This window comes from Balaenoptera borealis (assembly GCF_965194805.1).
Source record: "Balaenoptera borealis genome assembly, chromosome: 10".
NCBI lineage: Eukaryota > Metazoa > Chordata > Mammalia > Artiodactyla > Balaenopteridae > Balaenoptera > Balaenoptera borealis.
This window is the reverse complement of record NC_138874.1, coordinates 54,007,329-54,028,176: the sequence shown is the minus strand read 5'-3', so window position 1 is coordinate 54,028,176 and position 20,848 is coordinate 54,007,329. Positions and strand designations below refer to the sequence as shown.

General features: G+C 37.5%; 1 long non-coding RNA gene across 1 annotated transcript; it reads right to left on the bottom strand.

The window, feature by feature from the left end:
• Nucleotides 1-120: 120 nt before the first annotated feature.
• On the bottom strand, nucleotides 121-11,155 carry LOC309636260. The gene is made up of 3 exons (XR_014249330.1): nucleotides 11,043-11,155; nucleotides 9,680-9,848; nucleotides 121-5,661 (listed from the first exon to the last, which is right to left on the bottom strand). It is a non-coding gene; the product is annotated as an uncharacterized lncRNA (long non-coding RNA).
• Between the last annotated feature and the right edge of the window lie 9,693 nt (nucleotides 11,156-20,848).

Below are 20,848 nucleotides of genomic sequence, written 5' to 3'. Positions count from 1 at the left end.
AAAGAGCATCTATGATTAACTGAAGAAATCCAAGACAGTATCAGGCGTGTAATCCTGAGGTCTACAGTTGATTCCTCCTGCTCACCACGTTAATATCATGATTATATTAACACACATATAAACTTATCATCTCAGTAGAAGTAAGTTAACATTCTTTAGCTGTATGCTAGGCACTATCTTAGGCTCTTCATGGACATTGTACTTTATTTTACATATTCCTTCAACAAACTATGAAGTAGGTACTGTTAGAATCCTCATTTTACAGGTAAGAACCTAAGGCTTAGAAAGAGGTTAAAAACTTGCCCAAGGTAACACAATGGGTGAGTGACTGAGCCAGGATTAAACCTAAGGCTAACTCTAAGTCTGTGCTCATAACTACTGCACGTATTTAAAAGTTTGCATTTCTGCAGTATTTGAAAAGAAAATTAAGGGTAAAAATAAACATAAAACCTACTGTCTCTTTTAGTAAGTATTGTAAGGAAACACTGTGTTGAATTTTGTTTATAATTTTTCTGATAGAAAGGAACCCTGAAATTCTTTTGTATGACTAAACAAACAAGCAAAGAGAAAATATAGAAAGAAAAAAACGAATGCTTTCAGAAACATTGTATCTGCAGTATTTTAGCTGAGAACATGAATTGATATGTGGACCGAAACATTAGGCATTAATGCTGAAAGATAGGGCATTGGAAGACAGTCTGAATGCTTTAACAGACCTATTTTTTTGTTCCATTTATGATAGTCATTTTGCTCAGACAATTTAAGAGCTTTGTTCTTTTGAGAGTAAATTTCAATGTTTTGTGTTATTTCTCAGCACATCAACATGGGTCAATAAATTTTTTTGCAAGTTAAGAGTAGGAAAATAACACTTGAAATATTCTCTCTTCATAATGCTATCACTGAATATCTTAAATGCCAGTGTGCCAGTCTCTGGGTGATTCCACTCAGATTCTATTTTTGGGCAGCTTGGACATCTCAGAAAGCTGAAAATAAAGTTCAGTGTTCTTATGCATGACCCAAATAATCACACTAACACTAATGATGTGAAGGAAAGGAAATGGGAATTAACATTTCTTCCAAGTGTACTCTAAGACAGGAGCAGCTTAAGTTATCTCTTATTCAACACTCACAGCAACCCTGAAAGGTATTGCTATTTGCATGTTACAAGGAGGAAACTAAGGCTTAAGGAAGTTTAGCTTTCCCAAAGGTAGCCAACCAGTGAGCTGCACAGTTGGGTGAAGTCAAACCTAGGCCTCTTAGTTTAAAATGTATTCTCTTTTCATTGCCCCCGCCTCCACTGTCTTCTCATGAAAAGTAATTATGCAGGTTAGTTCAAAAATCAGAAATCACCCAAAGAAGGAAACTCACCATTATTTTCATATGTATCGGTAGACAAAGGATTACTAAAGTCATTACTTTGATTTTAGGGACTTGGTGTTTATTTCACAGAAGCAAGAAGAGAACAGAAAAATAGCATAAGACTAAGTCTTGGACTGTTTTCACAAAGAAGACTCAATAAAATTTGTTGACTGAAATAGCAAGGGCTAATACACATTTCTGAGAAGTTATTATATGAAATCTATCAAAAGGAATTTGTATTTTATATCCCTATTCAAGTTCTTATTTTTATTTGCAGATGGATCTACCCATTTGGTGTTTCTTGCTTTAGCAAACTTCCTATCAAATAAAGTCAGCATACTTTAATGTAGGAAGACCTGGAAAACCTTTTTTATTTTGCCTCATCACCCAACTGCTTTTCATTCCAAACTGAGAATGGATTAGTTAAAACGTAGTCTAACCAAGAAGTCTCCTGTTAATATCTTAGAGATTCTCTCCTTTCATCTTCTAACCTAGACAATAAGCTTTAATTAAAAATGTGGGTGAGGGAATTCCCTGGAGGTCCAGTGGTTAGGACGCTTTCAATGCCAGGGCCCGGGTTCAATCCCTGGTCAGGGAACTAAGATCCCACAAGCCACGCAGCCAAAAAAAAAAAAATATGGGTGATAATGTCAATAAAAGGGATAAGCAAATATATACAATGTCACAGGGGACTTAAACACAAAAATTTACCACAGTGTAAACTGAGCTGGGGATAAATCTCTTTGTAGACAGCCCACTGGCCTGACAATATTGTGCAGATTTCAAATAGAATAAGAAAAGCCTTGGTATAATCAGAAATGTGATCATCTTGATCCTATAAAACATAAACAACCTTTCTGGTCTGATCTGGCACTCTTCTACACAAATCCTTGTCTCCAAAAAGTTCCACCAGTATTTCCTTGCTTTATCTTTACTTCCTGCCTTTGTTCATTGTTTCTTCCAATTATTATGTAATTAAACAACTAATGGTTATAACATTTCTTATATTGCTGAATTAAACTGAGTTTTCATTTATGCATTTATGCTTTATCTATTTAACTAGATCAACTCCTTGAGAATTGAAGCCATAAAAACATTTATATAGGCCACACAGTTTTAATCTCAAGGCATGGCACAAATTAGTCACTTAATAAATATTTGTCTGTAGCATGCTATAAAAATAATGTATTAATTGTTGAGTTGTCCTAAATTATTCACACAATTCAACAAATATTTAATGAATGCTTATTGTGTGCCAGAAAAGATCAAATGACCTAAACTCTCAGCAACATTAACTGATTCAATTGTCATTAACAATTATGATGTTAGTTTAACACAGAAATACTGTTAAGAATCAATTCAAATGAGGAAAGGAGCTAAAAATGTTTGGTTGTTCTTTGTGTACCAGTCATTGAGTAATGACTATCAATATATGTGCTTTGGCTTAGTGGATGCTCACAATTCCTGAGATAATTGATATGGAGGACTTTTGCTTTTGGAAATGATTCGGGCTGTTTACAGCACCCACCTTGCCCAAGAGTTCTTCTGTAGGTGCCCCACAAGAGGCACTTTCATACTTTTGCATCTTCCTTAACTGGCTTAACCACTATTTTTCCTGCCCACCTTGGAACAACCTTTGTTTTACATCAGGTCTTTACTTTCTGTCCAAGCCCTAGAATCAGACTCTTTTTTCCTTCTATAGACTGCTCCTCTTGAGTTTTGGACTTCAAAACCCTACTATGCATAGCTGAGAGGCAGTTCTGTCTGTTCTTATGCCCTGGTTTTTGAGATTCCAGCTCAAGTCACAGACTGAGTTGCCTGTTCTCTCAGAAAGAGTACAGTACACTTAAAACACACATATATTCTCTAATTTAGATCAAGATTTCAACTATTGGTGGCTGACTGCAAATTGGACTTGTTAAAATGCAGATAAGCCAGAATGAATTATTCAGCTCTCTGGTGATCCTAGCTGACTCTGTCCAGTGTCCACACCAACCAAGCTTTATTGTTCATATTTAATACAAAATTTAATTTAATACAACAACCCAGGAAGTGTGAATTGTTATCCCCATTTTATGGAGAATGAAACTGAAAAAAGTATATGCCACTGTGGGTTTTGCAAATTCAGGGGTCTGAAAAAGTCTCAGGAGGTACACCTTGAGATCATCCAAGGTATTCTATATCATTATCCTTCTTTGTATAGAGGAGGAAACTGAAGATTGGAGAAAAAATTTCCACAGGGCCCCCTCAGAGCTGTGATTCACACCCAAGTCTACATGACACCAAAGCCCAAGTTCTTCTCTACTACATGGCATCTCCTTTCAGAGGAATACACCCTTGTTAGCAATGCATTTGGGAATCAATTTTGAAAAAACTCAGAAGATGTAGAGTTACAAGAAGGAGACCTCAAGTGATATTAGGATTATGATGATTTAGTGATTTCCTCCAAAATCCTTCCAAGTCCTTGGAAATCTGGATGATTTCCTATCTCTGACTGGTCAAAGAAATAAAAGAAACTGAAGCAACCACAAATAATAAACAATTATCTTGGTGCATCTCTATCTGCAAATTACTAGACATAGTGAAATTAAGCATGTAGAGATCATATTTTAAGTAGACATTTACTTAGCACTTCATCTTTTTGAAGTTATTTACAATCATGTATTGGTTATTATGTTCTAATAACAATGACAAAACTACACCACTGTCCGTGAAGTTGGTCTTTATTATGATTATTTTGTACATAGGAAAATTAAACACTAGAATGGCCATGCAAATGTAAATGTAAATCAGCAGTAAAATCCAGATTGCCAAGTTTACATTATTAATTTAGTTTAATAAGAGCTTTTTTAGGGGAACACCCCAAAGTTTATCTACTAGCAAAACTGGAGCAATAAATATGTGCTAAATGAGGCTTAGAACACGCTTTGAATAACTGAGTATAGATGGCAACTAAAAGAAACATAAAAAAGAAATTATTTGCTATTTCTATTTTTCTATTTCTAGCTGGTAATTATGGCAAATAATATTTTTCTAAGTCTTAAGAAAACTGTGAGAACCAGATTAATTTCTTTTATTCATTAAAATGATCTAATTGCTCATGAACTTTATTTTAAAGGTCATTTATCTCAATGTACTAAAAACTTCCTTCCTAGCTACTATGGGAAGTCTCATAAAATAGAGACTCAGTTTTTCAAAAAAAATTCCTATTTGCTTTTTAATTTTGTATGAAGAATAGGTGGAAGAAATCCAGTTACTATGTTAACAAAAAGAGGCAGCTGGATTGCTTATTTGGTGATCATTCACTATGTTTATATTGGGATGGCATGGTAGGCAGGGTTTTATTTGATTTAATTCTCTTTTCTCTATTAATTTAGAAATGTTAAGGTCAGAGGATGTTTCCAAGTTCAGGTAATGTTTAGCTCAAACAATGAAAAAATAAATAAGTAAGCATAAAAGCCATTGTAAAATCAAGGTCTTTAAGTACCTTAAAATCGGAATAAGGGACTTCCCTGGTCCAGTGGCTAAGACTCCATGCTCCCAATGCAAGGGGCCCAGGTTCGATCCCTGGTGAGGGAACTAGATCCCACATGCTGCAATGAAGATCCCGCGTGGTGCAACTAAGACCCAATGCAGCCAAATAAATAAATATTTTTAAAAAATCAGAATAAGGATGCATGTGAATCAAATTTAAGAAAGATCCATCACCTCTTTTCAGAAACAAATAATAACTAGTACAGAAAGATGAGCAGTTTTAAAGTTGAGACATTGATATATGCCCTGTTTGATTTGAACATAGAATGTTTAAAATTTATATCAGTGGTATAGTAAGATGTTTAAAAGAAAAAGTCAAATAAATGCTATAATTAGGCAGAGAGAAATTGTATTTAGAGCTGGATTCTACCTCCACCACTTATTATCTGAGAAGCCTTAGGCAAGTTATTTAATTTCTCTGTGCTTTAGTTTCCTCAGCTCTAAAAAATGGGAGAAATATTAGTACCTAACTCATGGGATTGCTGTGAAAATTAAGTAAATACTCTTAGAATAATACCTGGCTCCTAGCAAGTGGCCAATAAATGTTAACTATCATTATTACCATTCTTATCATAAAAAGATATATTTTAAGTAAACATATTTTAATCTGGCTTTGTGAAGTCACAGGGAGTGAAGTATACACATTTGCGCTGAGCTGTAAAGTCTAAGGAAAGGCCGGAGGCTGAATGGGCCATCTAGACTGATGACTCAGACACAGCCGCAGTTCAGGTTTCCAGACTGATTCAGTCCTTGGCTTCTGTCCTGACACTGACAACAAAAATGCCAATTAGTGCAAGAGTGATGAGTTTTTTTAACATGGGTGCTGTTCATTAGAGATTCAAATCAGATCACTTACAACTTGTATAGGACACCAATAGTGATCAACCAAGTTTAGTTGTAAACCAATGATATGGAGGTAAAATGCTTCATATCTAGTTACCGTGCTCCTGAACCATCTGCTTCTGAATTCTAAATTCTCAACTCAGCCACTGCCAAGGGGCTAAACATAGCTAAAGGGTTGAAATTATAATTTGATCTGACAACTCAAGTATCAAACAAGCTTACTTTAGCCAAATAAGTAGAGTGGTGACAAATATCAGAGCAGTATATCCACTCTGTGGTATGTGCTTTATGACAAGAAAATAATAATTGAGAGTATTGGTAAATATCTTATTTCTTATCTGATCTAGAAAAGGGTGTCAGCATAGATTGGTATAAAACTTTAGGTTGACAAAACTATTGTTAAGGTTAAGTGATTTAGAGAGGAGAAATCTAGGGAAGTGAGGGATATCTTAGAATTCCCATGATCCTGAATTGTCTAATAGACTAATGTTGAATGTATATGAACACCACATGGAATAAGATAAAGAAGATTTAGATCTACTAAATAAATGCTGCTAATGATAATGATGATGAAGTGGAGTAGATGTCAAATACAAAGAGCAATGATGTTTTAAATCCTATTATTTAAATGATCTTTTGTACAAACACTACATTTGAAAAGTGTTTTATTGTTTTTTATTAGCTATTTCTCATCAGAGTCCTGTCAGTAGATCTGATTTAATACTCACATTTATATATGAGGAAGCTGACACAAAGAATAATTAACTAGTTAGGGGCTTCCCTGATGACACAGTGGTTAAGAATCTACCTGCCAATGCAGGGGACACAGGTTCGAGCCCTGGTCCGGGAAGATCCCACATGCCGCAGAGCAGCTAAGCCCGTGCACCACAACTACTGAGCCAGCACTCTAGAGCCCGCGAGCCACAACTACTGAAGCCCGCATGCCACAACTACTGAAGCCTGTGAGCCTAGAGCCCATGCTCCGCAACAAGAGAAGCCATTGCAATGAGAAGCCCTCGCACCACAATGAAGAGTAGCCCCCGCTCACCGCAACTAGAGAAAGCCTGCGCACAGCAACGAAGACCCAATGCAGCCATAAATAAATAAATTAATTAATGAAATAAAATACAAAAAAAGCTTACCAACTTAAAAAAAAAACCATCTTCAGTCTTTTGAAACTCTTCATACAATATATGAATAAAATAAATCCTTGACATTCACAGTAGGGTGTACCCTAAGCCATTTGTGGATCCCTTATACCATTGTTGTATTTGATTTTTCAGATAAAATGTGTATGAGATCATAATTAGAGAACTGATGGTTGCTTAGGCTCAGGGACCATGTAAGTGACTAGCCCTGAACCCCCAGCTCCAGGTGTACATGTTCAAAGTGATACCTCAGCAAAATCACAAATTATTGTGTCATGGCCTTTCAGGATAGTTCCTTGTTTAGTCAAAAATGCCAAATGTTAAATGTGTGAATGCCAAGGGCTTTTCTGTATTTTTGATCAAATTCCTAAGTCCATGGCTGAATGGCACTGCCAGTGGCAGGAACAAGGGATGCTCACACTTGAGGAAGCCATGAATTCACTCAAGCTAGGTCCTCGGATGAAGTGAAGCCAGTTTGCAACCAAACAAACCCCTGGGACCAGGATGTAGAGAGTAGGCTGTGGCCAGAGCTGGAGTGGGTCTGGCCTGGTTTAAACTCTGCTCCAGCCTAATAAGGAAAAACCAGCTGGTTTTGGGTCTCTGCCTTTGCTTTTAAGACCTGATGTGACTTCTTTTCCCCAGGGTTTCTAATTAAAGAATAAAATTTAACTAGTTAAAAAAAAAATTAGTTCAGTGAGAAAGAATTAGTTCGGTTCTGAGAGTTTGAAACCTATATTCGTATATACCTCTTTAAACTTTAGTTATTCATTTTTAAAGAGCAATAAAGCTTGTATAAGATTTAAAAAAAAAGTCTCCAAAACAGTATTTATAATATGACCCTGTTTTATTTTTTTAAATTTTGGAGTACAATATTCCAAAATGTTAACTGGTTATAACTAGGTAGTGGAACTACGGAAGATTTTTCTCTCATATTTTTTCTTAGCTGTACTTTAAAAAAAACTTCTAATAAGGGTGTATTATATTTATAAAGAGAAAAAAATGGTAAAAGTTGCCCCCAAGGCAAAAAAAGAAAAAAAAAAAAAAGCTTCAAGGACACCAGTAGAAAAAAGAAGCAAAATTTGGCTGTAGCCTAACTGATGGTCTCTACCTACCTATCTGTAAAATATATGTTTGTATATAAATATTTGTATCTATATCTACATCTGAAGAGATAATTGGAATTACCAGTAGGAAAGGGAAATCAAAGAAGAAAGAATCAGCAGTGTTCATCCAAGAGAGCCTATCTGCTCCTGATGGTAGTGCTGGCAGCTCCAGACCAACACTACCAGATGCCATAACCAATTACTTACCTTGATCCAATCCATGCTCATACAACAGCATTCTGATTTCAATTGAGGTTTTTTTTTTTAAAATAGACTTGTTTTATTTATTTTTATTTTTTAAAATAGATTTATTTATTTATTTATTTTTGGCTGCATTGGGTCTTCATTGCGGTGCGTGGGCTTCTCATTGCGGTGGTTTCTATTGTTGCGGAGCATGGGCTCTAGGTGCATGGGCTTCAGTAGTTGTGGCACGTGGGCTCAGTAGTTGTGACTCATGGGCTCTAGAGCGCAGGCTCAGTAGTTGTGGCGCACGGGCTTAGTTGCTCTGCGGCATGTGGGATCTTCCCGGACCAGGGATCGAACCCATGTCCCCTGCATTGGCAGGCGGATTCTTAACCACTACACCACCAGGGAAGTCCCTAGACTTCTTTTAAATAATAAGTTGGTAGGTGAATATGGCACTTAGTTTCCTTTCAAGCCATGTTTCTCATTTTAAATTAACAAATTGGAAATGTGGATGCTGCATTACTCCCTTGGGAGTTTGATTAATGTAAATACCTTGCAAAAGGACTGGATTGCTATAAGAGTTTTTGAAAAACAAATTAGGTTTCTGATCTTGGATAGCTGAGGACCAGACAATGAAACCTGGTGATTTCATCAAGGTAATTACAAGCTGCAAAGATCTTATGACAGTCAACCAACTGGACTTCCCTAAGAAGCAATCCTGTAATTCAATGTGTGACCTTTAGCATGAAATAAATACATGGCAGGTGTGTCTTGGAGAACCTGCCATAAGATACTTCCACAATATGAACGATGGGGATGGCGTTTTAGCTATGATCCAGCCTATCTTTCTTAGCTCGGAGTTGTAGAGAAACTGAGGACCAGAGGAAGCAAGTCAGTTATCTAAGATTGCAGTTGATATCAGCTCAAACTTGAAATTATAATTGGTGCCTCCTCGTCCAGCATATGAAACTGTTTTCCATAGCCTTTATGAAATAATATCACAGCTGTAAAATGCACACATCCATGACTATATCTTCGTTTCCTGTTTTAAAAGGTATTTATTAACTAGTATGTTCAAAGCACTCTGCTAAGTTAGGATTTTCTTCAAATCTGCTCTATATATTTTATAATATGAGTAAATGTTTAACACTGGGAGTAGGGTAGAGGAAAATATGGCTATTTACTAAGAAGCTAATACATGCCAGGCACTGTTCTAGATACACTACATCTTACTTTCATTAATTATATGATTAAATGCTTTTCAATAATGACGATTTTTATTTAATGATCGTCTTGGATATGACCTGATGCAATGAAGTGCATTCATTTAGGGCAGCAGTCCCTAACCCTTTTGGCACCAGGGACCAGTTTCATGGAAGACAATTTTTCCACGGACTGGGGCGGAGGGGGATGGTTTTGGGATGATTCAAGTGCATTACATTGTTGTGCACTTTATTTCTATTATTATTACATTGCAAGATATAATGAAATTATTATACAACTCACCATAATGCTGACAGGAGCCGGAGCTCAGGTGGTAATGTGAGCGATGGGGAGCGGCTGTCAATACAGATGAAGCTTCGCTCAGTTGCTTGCTCCTCATCTCCTGCCGTGCGGCCCGGTTCCTAACAGGCCACGGACTGGTAGTGGTCCGTGGCCCGGCGGTTGGGGACCCCTGATTTAGCGTATCATTAAGAGAACTTATATGGTACGTGTCCAAAGGATTTAGTAAATAATAAGTGAAAGTAATACTCCCAACGGAAGAGGTTCTTTTCTCTCTCGCTACACACTAAGCATCCCTCCCACCCCCCAAAAAAGCTCACAAAAGACCACATATTGTGTGATTCCATTTATATGAAATGTCCAGAATAGACAAATCTACAGAAACAGATAGTAAATTTGTGGTTGCCTAGGGTTGTGGGTGAGGGGAATGTGGGAAGAAAAGAGGAGCCACTGCTCTTGGGTATGGGTTTTTGTGGGGAGGGTGAGGAAACGTTCTACAGTTGATTGTGGCAATGGTTGCAAAACTCTGTAGATATACTAAAAACCACTGAATTGTACACTTTAAATAGGTGAATTGTATGGTATGTGAATTATATCTCAATACAGCTGTAATTTTTTTAAAGTTCTAAATTTCTGCTGTCCAATTGCACAGTCCCTTCAGATCAACCCTGTGAGATACCCTCTTAATAGGATGGGAGGGTTTTACCATTAATGAGTAGTAACTTCAAAAAAAACAGGTAATATAAAAATGAATTCCAGCACAGAAGATAGGAACTTACAGAAACCATGGTGAGTGATAGATAAAATACGCCGACTGGGAATAACTCATGTGCGTCCTAAAGTAAGTCACTGATCTAGTTATTTATGAAACAACAACACAGGAAATCCTGGCTCCTCCAGGATTCTGCTGTCTGTCTTCGACCAGCTCAACCACTCTGTACTTCGCCCGTGAACAAAGCACACTGTTGCGCACTGAGTCCTATTTGTGGTATCTCTAATCTTTCCTTTTCGGACCTGCAGTATCTCATCCGTTTTTTTAATATCACTTGGAAGTGCTCTTTCCTCATTCTTCTTCCACCTGGTTTTACAGATTTTCTAGGACAGCCTCCTCCCTTTACCCCAACACTTGAAAAAAAACAGCACCTACACACCCCAGAGAGCCGCAGTTCAACAAGGTGAAAAGGTGTGGTTCAGATGAATACCTTGGGTGAGGATGGATACAAGAATAGTTTTATTGCTCTCTTAATCATTAGATTCCTGGAGGCACCTGTTTACTAGGCAATATTAAATCTTTCCATTGTCTGGACATTCCCTTAAGAAATCGCTTGCTTTACCTCCCAAGGTGAGTTCTGAGGGAGGGCCTTACCTGGCACAAACTGCAGTGGATCTCCACAGGCTAAGGAGGGTTCCACCGGGGCTCCTGGCCCTTCCCCTCACTTGCTGAGTGCAGGGAAATCTGCCGTGGCTTTCCCTCCCTGGGCTTGCCCATCCTGCTAATTTTAGGCTGCTTCCTCACGCAGCCACCTTGGGTATCAGCATGTGGCTCCCCTCAGAGGAGCTATTTTCTCCTATGAGTCTCATTTGTTTACAACTTCTCTCCCTTTTCCTCCTCAACCCCACCTCTGTATAGCTGAGCTATTTCTTAGTAATAAATAAAATATCTTCCAGAATTATGCTTACTCTAATCTGAGTTTATTCCTGAATTCAAGGGACTAAGGAAAACTTTTTATATTAGATTTTAGTTGTACTTCCCAGTAGCCAGATTTCCAAATCATGTTTATCTAACAAATAAACTAGGTTTCTACTGTGGATAAGATATCAGGTCACAGGGATACAATGATGAGCAAAGCACATGTGTATTTCACTGATGTAATCTCGATAACAGATTTATCAAACTTCCACTGCGTTCCGTGCTCTCTGTTCAGACGTGGGAATAAACAATTAATAAAGCAGAGCCCCTGCCCTCAAAGAGCTCATTAGATATTTCAGTATACATAGAGATTCAAAGAGGCAGGGCTTACAAATTCCTGAGACTTAGTTTTTATATAATGAATGGAAGTTATGTCTTCATACATGTTATAGACATAATCAAACAAATTGCTTATTAACTTAAAGGATATAAATATACAAGGGCAGTAGACAAAATGGATACGCTAAGCAGCATCTCAAGGCTCTCCTTTACATGTCCCCCGGAGCATTTTGTTATTTTTGTGGAGCCAGAGGCGTTGAAGAACCTGGAGAAGCCATTCTAGGCAATCAAAGCACAGATGATGACTATCAATATAACAAGACACATTCAACTTAAGATTTTTCGAGGTGATGGCGATGTTAATTAATGTATGTGGTATTCATGTCACAGTACACATGTGTATCAAATCATGACGTTTTACGCCTTAAACCTACGCAATATTATATGTCAATTATATATCAATAATGCTGAAAAAAAAAGATTTTTATTCTACTTGAACAGAATAAGACTGAACATATCCATTATTTATATGTGTGGATAATTGGCCCTGTAAGTTCATGGTGTGGACATGTCTTCTACGTGAACATAACTAAGCTCCCCAATACTTGGAAAGAGGTCCTTAGCACCTTGTTGAGTAAAAATAGTTACAAAATTCCAAGATCCATTGAGTAAACATACTGATTTCTGTGTCTGTGCAACATACTTTGGAGTGTGAAAAAACATCAGAATGATGTTCAGTAAATGTTCCCAGTATGTATCTCCTGAGGTGGTATCTCTGATATTTTCTTCTTTATATTTTACTGAATTGTTTACATTATTAACAGTAATCATTAATATTTTAAAATAAAATCTATTTTAATTTTTAAATGAGAATTTCCCATACTAAACAAATTTAATTTTAAACAGAATAATTTTTTTGTTAAATAAAAGAAACCATCTTATCCAGTCCCTCTATTTGTAACTAGGAGAAGGATGATAAGGTGTATCACCCTTACCATAGATTCAGTGTACAATTTTATTCTCTGACGATGTAGTACTTTTAAAAAAAAATGTTTTCCACACGAGAAACAATTCTAACATTCACCATTCCACAGGATTTCTATTTTATTGTCAACGCTCTCAGTGCTTGCAAATGGGAGCAGTTTGAAAGCTGCTCTTTGGAAGTTAGCTTGCTCGGTAGTGCTTCCTTTTAAAGATTGAACAGATGAAGTTTGTTGTTTGTTGAAAGTGAACAGCACACCCTTCAATTCACCTCTTAATACCCCAATGTTTACAAAGAGTAATTTTTCTTCTCTTTATTTTTTTAAAGTAAAACAGCAGCTTGAACTGCATGGCATTTTTCTTGGGCAAACATTTTTGTCATTTTAATGTGGTTAAACTGTATTTAGGCGCTGTGGAGGTGGCAACTATAATTTGTCTTCTAGGAACACTCTGTCCTTCCTAGTCACTGATGCTCAACTGTTCCTCTAGGCTATCAGATCTCCACTGAGACAATAAAAATATATTTTTAAACTGTAACGAAAATCTGTCCACAAAAATGTGTTTTATTTATTTCTAAATGCCAGCTATTATGGCAATCTATTTCATTTTTCCAAAAGAAGCATGAGTAACAGTACACATTTTTTCAACATTTGCAATCAATGTGTATAAAAGTTATCTGTATGCTGAAGGCAACCAACAGTTAGTTCTAGAGCATGTAAGGAGTTCTGGGGGGTAGGGGAAAAGGGAAGGGAGTTTAAAGAGCTTTTCAGTCTCCTTACTTTTGTGGCCTCTGTGCTGCTTTCATAAGATTTTTAATGCTTAGTTAAGAAATGTGTTGTCAGGAATCCCCTGGTGGTCCAGTGGTTAGGACTCTGTGTTTTCACTGCAGGGGGCACGGGTTCCATCCCTGGTTGGGGAACTAAGATCCTGCATGCTGTGAGGCCAAAAAAAAAAAAAAGATGTCAATTCTCTTATAAAAAGTGATAATTGAATAAGATGCACAGCAAGTCTGTTTCTTTTATACCATTAGTTTGAAAGTTAGTAATAAAGGATTCAATAGATGAAGATACTCATGCTGTGGCTGACTTCTATGAAAGAAATAGTATTGTTAATTTGACTAAAACCTGTAGTTACAATTAGTTTTAGTCCTGATTCTATTTGAAGGCTGTGAGGCATGCCACTTAAAAATATACATATGTACATATGTATATATATGTGTGATATATGTGTGTTTGTGTATATATATATATATATATATATATATATATATATATATATATATATATATATATATATATATATAAGATCTGGGCTTCCCTGGTGGCGCAGTGGTTAAGAATCTGCCTGCCAATGCAAGGGACGGATTGGAGCCCTGGCCTGGGAAGATCCCACATGCTGCGGAGCAACTAAGCCCGTGCGCCACAACTACTGAGCCTGAGCTCTAGAGCCCACAAGCCACAACTACTGAGCCCACGTGCCACAACTTACTGAAGCCTGCACGCCTAGAGCCCGTGCTCCACAACAAGAGAAGCCATGACAATGAGAAGCCCACACACCGCAATGAAGGGTAGCCCCCCCGCTCACCGCAACTAGAGAAAGCCCATGCGCAGCAACGAAGACCCAACACAGCCATAAATAAATAAATAAATAAATAAATAAATAAATAAATAAATAAATAAATAAGATCTCACCCTTTGGCTTGATGCAGGTTATATTGCTGATTTACTTTGGTCTGGGACCTGGCACAAGGAACAAAAAAAAGCAAACTTCCCAGATTTCATATTTCTTACAGCTAAATTTGAACTTTTCAACCTCATATATCTTTATGAGACCCTTTGAAATCAGTAGCAACAAAATAGCTCAATTTGCAACCCAAAGTTTGACTGTTAAGCTCTAGTAGTTGAGATTCCGTCTCTTTATTGCTATTTTAATTGTTTTCTTTAAAAGAAAAACACATAGGGACTTCCCTGGTGGCGCAGTGGTTAAGAATCCGCCTGCCAATGCAGGGGACATGGGTTCGATCCCTGGTCTGGGAAGATCCCACATGCCTCGGAGCAGCTAAGCTCCGTGTGCCACAACTACTGAAGCCCTCATGCCTACAGCCCGTGCCCCACAACAAGAGAAGCCACTGCAATGAGAAGCACGCGCACCGCAAGGAAGAGTAGCCCCTGCTCGCCGCAACTAGAGAAAGCCTGCGCACAGCAACGAAGACACAACACAGCCAAAAATAAAAAAATAAGTAAATAAATTTATTTAAAAAAAAATAGAAAAGAAAAACACATAGACTTAAAGGATTCATATACGTACAGATCCCACACTTCATACCATATTTCTTTGGTGATGCTCATTATTAATTAGAACTTGCAGAATTCTCATCTTATGATTGCTGTGGGATAAAATTAACTTTAAAGCATAGTTTATCATACAGTTAAGACTCTGTTTTTAAAGACAACTTTTTTTTTTCTGCCAACCCTCCCCCCGCAAAAACAAAACAAAACAACAACAAACACCATAGTCATTCTGAGCACTTTCTCTGTTTAGAAAGTATAGTAACTGGAATAATCACACTGTAATTTCAAAGGCATGGACACATCCCCACATACTGGTCAATGGCCACATTACATGTGATTTTTTTCAGGCTTATGCCTGTTTGAATGCCAGCTGAATTCCTGTAATTAAGGGATGGAAAACAAACACAAAGAAATTATAGAGAGTTATAAAAAGAGCATTTAAAAAATATTTCAGGTATTTATAATATGATCATTACTACTGTTTCATGCTGCGATACTGAGAAGGAAATTGGAGTCAGAATGTAAATTTAGAGCAGGAAATGAGATTAGTATAAATGTGAGAATGAAAGTTGAGAAGGATTCTATAATAAATATCCAGAATTATTATTCTTTATGTTGTTAAGTGGCATATATCATAACATGTAATATTATGAATAAAATTGTTTTGCTTGCATCTATTAGAAAGAGGGGGAAATTTTTTTCTGTGCTTTCTCATTTATGTGGCAGAAGAGAATTCTTTCTCCCATCTCACTCACTTCTGGGCTAGGCCCATACCCTGTAGGATAACAGAAAAAGGGCTTTTTATGATGCAGTTCAAAAGGAAGAAAAAAATTGTTACGGGCTGAATTGTGTCCCCCTGCCAAATTCATATGCTTAAGTCCCAATCTCCAGTACCTCAGAATATGACTGTATTTGGAGATGGAGCTTTAAAGCGGTAATTAAGGTAAAATGAGTGGGCCCCAACCCAGTACACCTGGTGTCTCTTTAAGAACAAGAGACTAGGGCAGAGAGAATGCACAGAGGGAGGAATGGCCTTAGGAACACCCAGCGAGGAGGTAGCCATCTGTAAGTCAAGGAGAGAGGCCTCAGAAGAAACCAAACCTGCCAACACCTTGATGTCTGACTTCTAGCCTCCGGAACTGTGAGAAAATCACTTTCTGTTGTTTAAGCCACCCAGTCTGTGGTATTTTGGTATGGCAGCCGTACCAAACTAATACAGAAACACACTCTTGATTTTTCAAACTTAAAAAACAGACCACTTCATTTTTCCTAGTCAAAACCTGTCCTTCTCCTTCCCTCAGCAGCTATCCTCATCTTGGTAAATGTCCTCAAGTCAGAAAACTACCAGTGGCCCAGCACTCCTCCATTCTCTGCTCCCCTACAAACCATCCATCACAACTCTGTTAATTCTATTCCCAAAGTATGTTTTAAATCTACCTTCTTTACTTTATCTCCATCACAACCACCTTAGTCCCCACCGCTATTATCTCCCACTTGGATTATTATAAAAGCCTCCTAAATAATTTATCTCTGCCCATGTTCACCCTCCTGTAATTCAGCAATACTGTGCAGTTCAGCAACAAGAGTAATCTTTTTCTCAACAAATATAATCATTGCCCTCCTCTTCTGGCTTAAAACCCCTGAGCAGTACTTAGAGTTAAACTCCTTAATGTGCTCTTACTGACTGCCTATCACCAAACATTTCTTGTACCCTTGTGCTCCATCTACACTAATTTTCTTTCAGTTCCTGGAAAATGCCAAGTTCTTTCCTGCCTCAAGGGCTTCGTGTTTCTCCCTCCACCTAGAATATTTTCTCATCCCTATCTTCACAAGGCTTGATCCTTCTCTTTGGTTTCAGTTTTAATAGCAACTCCTCCACTGAGGACTTCACTGTCCATTCTGTTCAAGGACTTACTCTATTAGTCTCCATCTCTATCTCTTGTTTGTTTCCTTAGTATTTATTACAATTTGGAATACTTTTATTTGCCTGCCTACTTGTTTTTTCCTATCTCTACTACTAGAACGGAAAGGCAGCACAGAGTAGGTGTTCAGTAAAGATTTGTTGAAGAATCTTAAAATATCTGACTGCCATGTGTATATTCTGAGCTGAAGCCATAATGCTAAGTCAAAGACCAATGAGAAGGAATGACCATGGGGCACATAAGACAGGGGATTAAAAGGACAGAATTCTCCAGATGGAGGGACTCACTGAGGGGACTGAAGAAAACATGGCCATGCAACTGCTTAATTGAAGGCTCCAACCTTGGAAAGCAAGGGTGTGTAAAATAAAATAAAATGGGCTTTTCCTGTTGTCCACTCAAGGTGGAATCTACAATTTGGTGGCAATAGGTGACAAATTCTTTCGGACAATACCATCCTGTCCTTTCTCCCTTCCTTTTTTTTTTTTTGCATTCCTCACGGCTTATGAGATCTTAGTTCCCTGACCAAGGATTGAACCTGGGCCCCCAGCAGTGGAAGCACAGAGTCCTAAACACTGAACTGCCAGAGAATTCCCCATCCTGTCCTTTCAAAGTTAACAATAAAAGGATTAATCTTGCCATACATATCATTTCCCCACTGTTGGAACTTATGTTGTGTTTAATTTTTGCTTTTAGAAATAATATAACAATAAATATCTTTGTTCACAGTTTTATTTGCCTGCCTTTTGTTTTTATCTCTCTCACCTACCAGAATTGGGAAAGAGGCACATAGTAGGTGCTTAATAAAGATTTGTTGAATGCACCTTGTATTTCCTTAGGACAGAGTCCAGAAGTGATATAATGTAGGTAAATAGTTCTGTGCAGTGTCTCACAATAATTATTGCTATTAATATGAACTATTGTTAAATGAAATTTACTCACTCTTGAAACATATTGCCAAATTTATTTATAAAAAGGTTGTAATAATTTACATTGCCAGCACCATTAATTAATTAATTCAATAAATAATTTTTGAGCACATGCTATAGGCCAGGAACTGTTCAAGGTATTAAGGAACAGAGCACTTAGGAAAACAGACAAAGTCCCTGCCTTTACGGAGTTTCCTTTCTAGTAAAAAAGACAAACATTTATATATCTACCTATATAATATATATTTATAGATTTTACATAATTATTTTATCTTTTAAGTTTTTATAAATTTATTATTTTATTTTTGGCTGCGTTGGGTCTTCATTGCTGTGCACAGGCTTTCTCTAGTTGCTTCGTTGTGGTGCGTGGGCTTCTCATTACGGTGGCTTCTCTTGTTGCAGAGCACGGGCTCTGGGCGCGCAGGCTCAATAGTTGTGGTGCACGGGCTTAGTTGCTCTGCAGCATGTGGGATCTTCCCGGACCATGGCTCGAACCCGTGTCCCCTGCATTGGCAGGCGGATTCTTAACCACTGTGCCACCAGGAAGTCCCAACATAATCATTTAAAATTTATCTATATATAACATATGTAATATAATAAATATAATATTATACATTTATGTATTATACAATAAATATCAGGTAGTGATAACAGATATAAGCGAAAATAAAGCAGGATAAGTTATTGAGAGTGAGGGGCTAGTTTTTTGGATAGGGTGATCAGGGAAGACTGGGGAGGTGACATGAGCAGAGACTTGAATGAAGGAAGTCAGGTGAGATACAGCACAAGCAGTATGGCTATATGGAAGGGAGCAGGGGAAAGAGTGGGACAGGATGAATAGCTAGTTTTAGTGGTCTCTCAACAGTCTGAGCATTTTTTTAAATGAAAATAACACGATAGGTAAAAAATATTTTACTTTTGTTCTAAATAAAAATTATATCATTATTTGTGATATGGACTAACTACTAAGACTAACTACTTGTTAGTTCAGGAGAGATAATGTTAGCAATAATAAAGCTAACATTTACAAAATACTGGCCATGTTCAAGGCACTGTACATGTTACCTTATTAAATCCTCACAACCCAGTGAGGTATGGATTATTAACTTCCCCCATTTATAGAAATTGTGACTGAGAAGTAATTTTCTGTAAAACAGACCATTAGTAAATGTCTATAGGTGTCTTTGGGAGGAGAGAAGGACAGAAGTCTGAGTGGCCTGTAGGCTCAGGCTCTGAATCCAGACAAACCAGCACCACAGGCCATACTCATCACCAATTACTCATGCTGCTTTTATACAACAAATTCACATTATCCTAATAAACTTCTGATGCTATACTTGTTTCACTTTTAAGGTAATCACAGGCTATTTTCTGAGATCTTGTATCACAGTTTCATAGATTTATAAGGTTAAAAGGAACATCTAGAAAAGTCTTTTCCACTTTCTACAAGCAAGACCTATATTTAAAAATATTCTAGAGAGAGATGCATCCATGTAGCAGAGATAGCTGTCCACTAATTCATGCTCTCTCTTCTATGGTATAAAGTAGTACCAGCGAACTCAGCAGGGGTTATGTTTCCCAGTCCCCTTGCATCTAGGGGTGTAGTAGTTCTTGCTAACATTATGTGTGCAGATGTGATATGTGGCACCTCCCAGACAAAAGTTTTAAGAAGCTCCTGGTGCCCTCAACTCCCCAAGTTCCTGGAAATTAGTTTTGACTCATTAGGAACACCCACTTGGAATGTTAAAAAGGTAAAAAATACACTCTTATCATGTTAACACTCATATTTTAGTGTTTATTTGTTGCAGCATCGATTACATATCTTAAAGACCCAAATCCCATAACTTCCCCTTTAATGATATATTCTGAGGCATCAAGTCCTGAAGGTTAAAAGACAACAAAAGCCCTACAAGGGCAATGAAGCTATCAAAATAAGAATTAAGTATGTTTCATGGGCAACATCACCACTCCTAATATTGAAATTATGCTTTCTTTGCTTAAGTATCTTGTCATTTTTATTCTTATTTCTGTAATATACAGAAATAAGGTTGTGGGTTGAATTGGGTTGCCAAGAGGTGGTTGAAGTCCCAGCTTCTAGTGCCTGAGAATGTGACCTTATTGGGAAACAGGGTCTTTGTAGATGCAATCCAGTTAAAAAGAGGTCACAATGGATTAGGGCGGGTCTTAATCTAATGACTAGTGTCCTTATAAGAGGGACATTTGGACACAGAAACACAGGGAAGAACACCATATGGAGATGGAGGCAGGGATTCGAGTGGTGCATCTACAAGCCAAAGAATGCCAAGGATTGTCAGCAGCCACCAGAAGCTAGGAGAGAAGTATGGAGAAGATTCTCTGAGACCCCAAGAGACAACCAATCCTGCTGCCTCTTTGATTTCAGATTTCTGGCCTCCCTAACTGTGAGACAATAAATTTCTGTTGTTTCAAGCCATCCAATTTGTGGTATAGTGTTATGGCAGCCCTAAGAAACTAAAACCCATACATATTCTAGCACACTTTCCAATCTGAAATATATTTTTCAGTGAGATAAAGAAACATGGCTTACTGTGGAATTCTTTCTAGGTTCTCAACATTCACTCTGAAGTCAAGGTACTAGAAAAGTCTGACATAAAATTTCAAGAGTGCCTTGTTTCAAGTTTTCCTCCTTGACTGGCCTAGGAAATCCGGAGTTTGTTTTTGTGAGGCAGGGACTCCAGCCATACACATTACTTAATTTTCTCTGAATGAAGGAGGCCCTGCGTTATAAGTTTATCTTCCAGGGAGAGTGCAGAAAGTGATGGCAGCCAACACTTTATCGGAAGCCTGAGCTGGTGGTGTTGATATTTAATGACAGTAGGCTCCATCATTGCTGCAATACATCTGCCATCCTCAGAATAGCTCTAGTTGGGGCTAAGGGATAAAATATAAGACTTCAACAACCTTTATATCCGTATTTGTGATGTTTTATCTGCTACTTCAAATTCTCCTTGGATAAAGGTGGAATAAATAGAAACTGGAACCAATAAGCAAAAAGACAACCTAGCCAAAAAAGGAAGAGATTTCCTTCACTAAAAGGCCCTAGT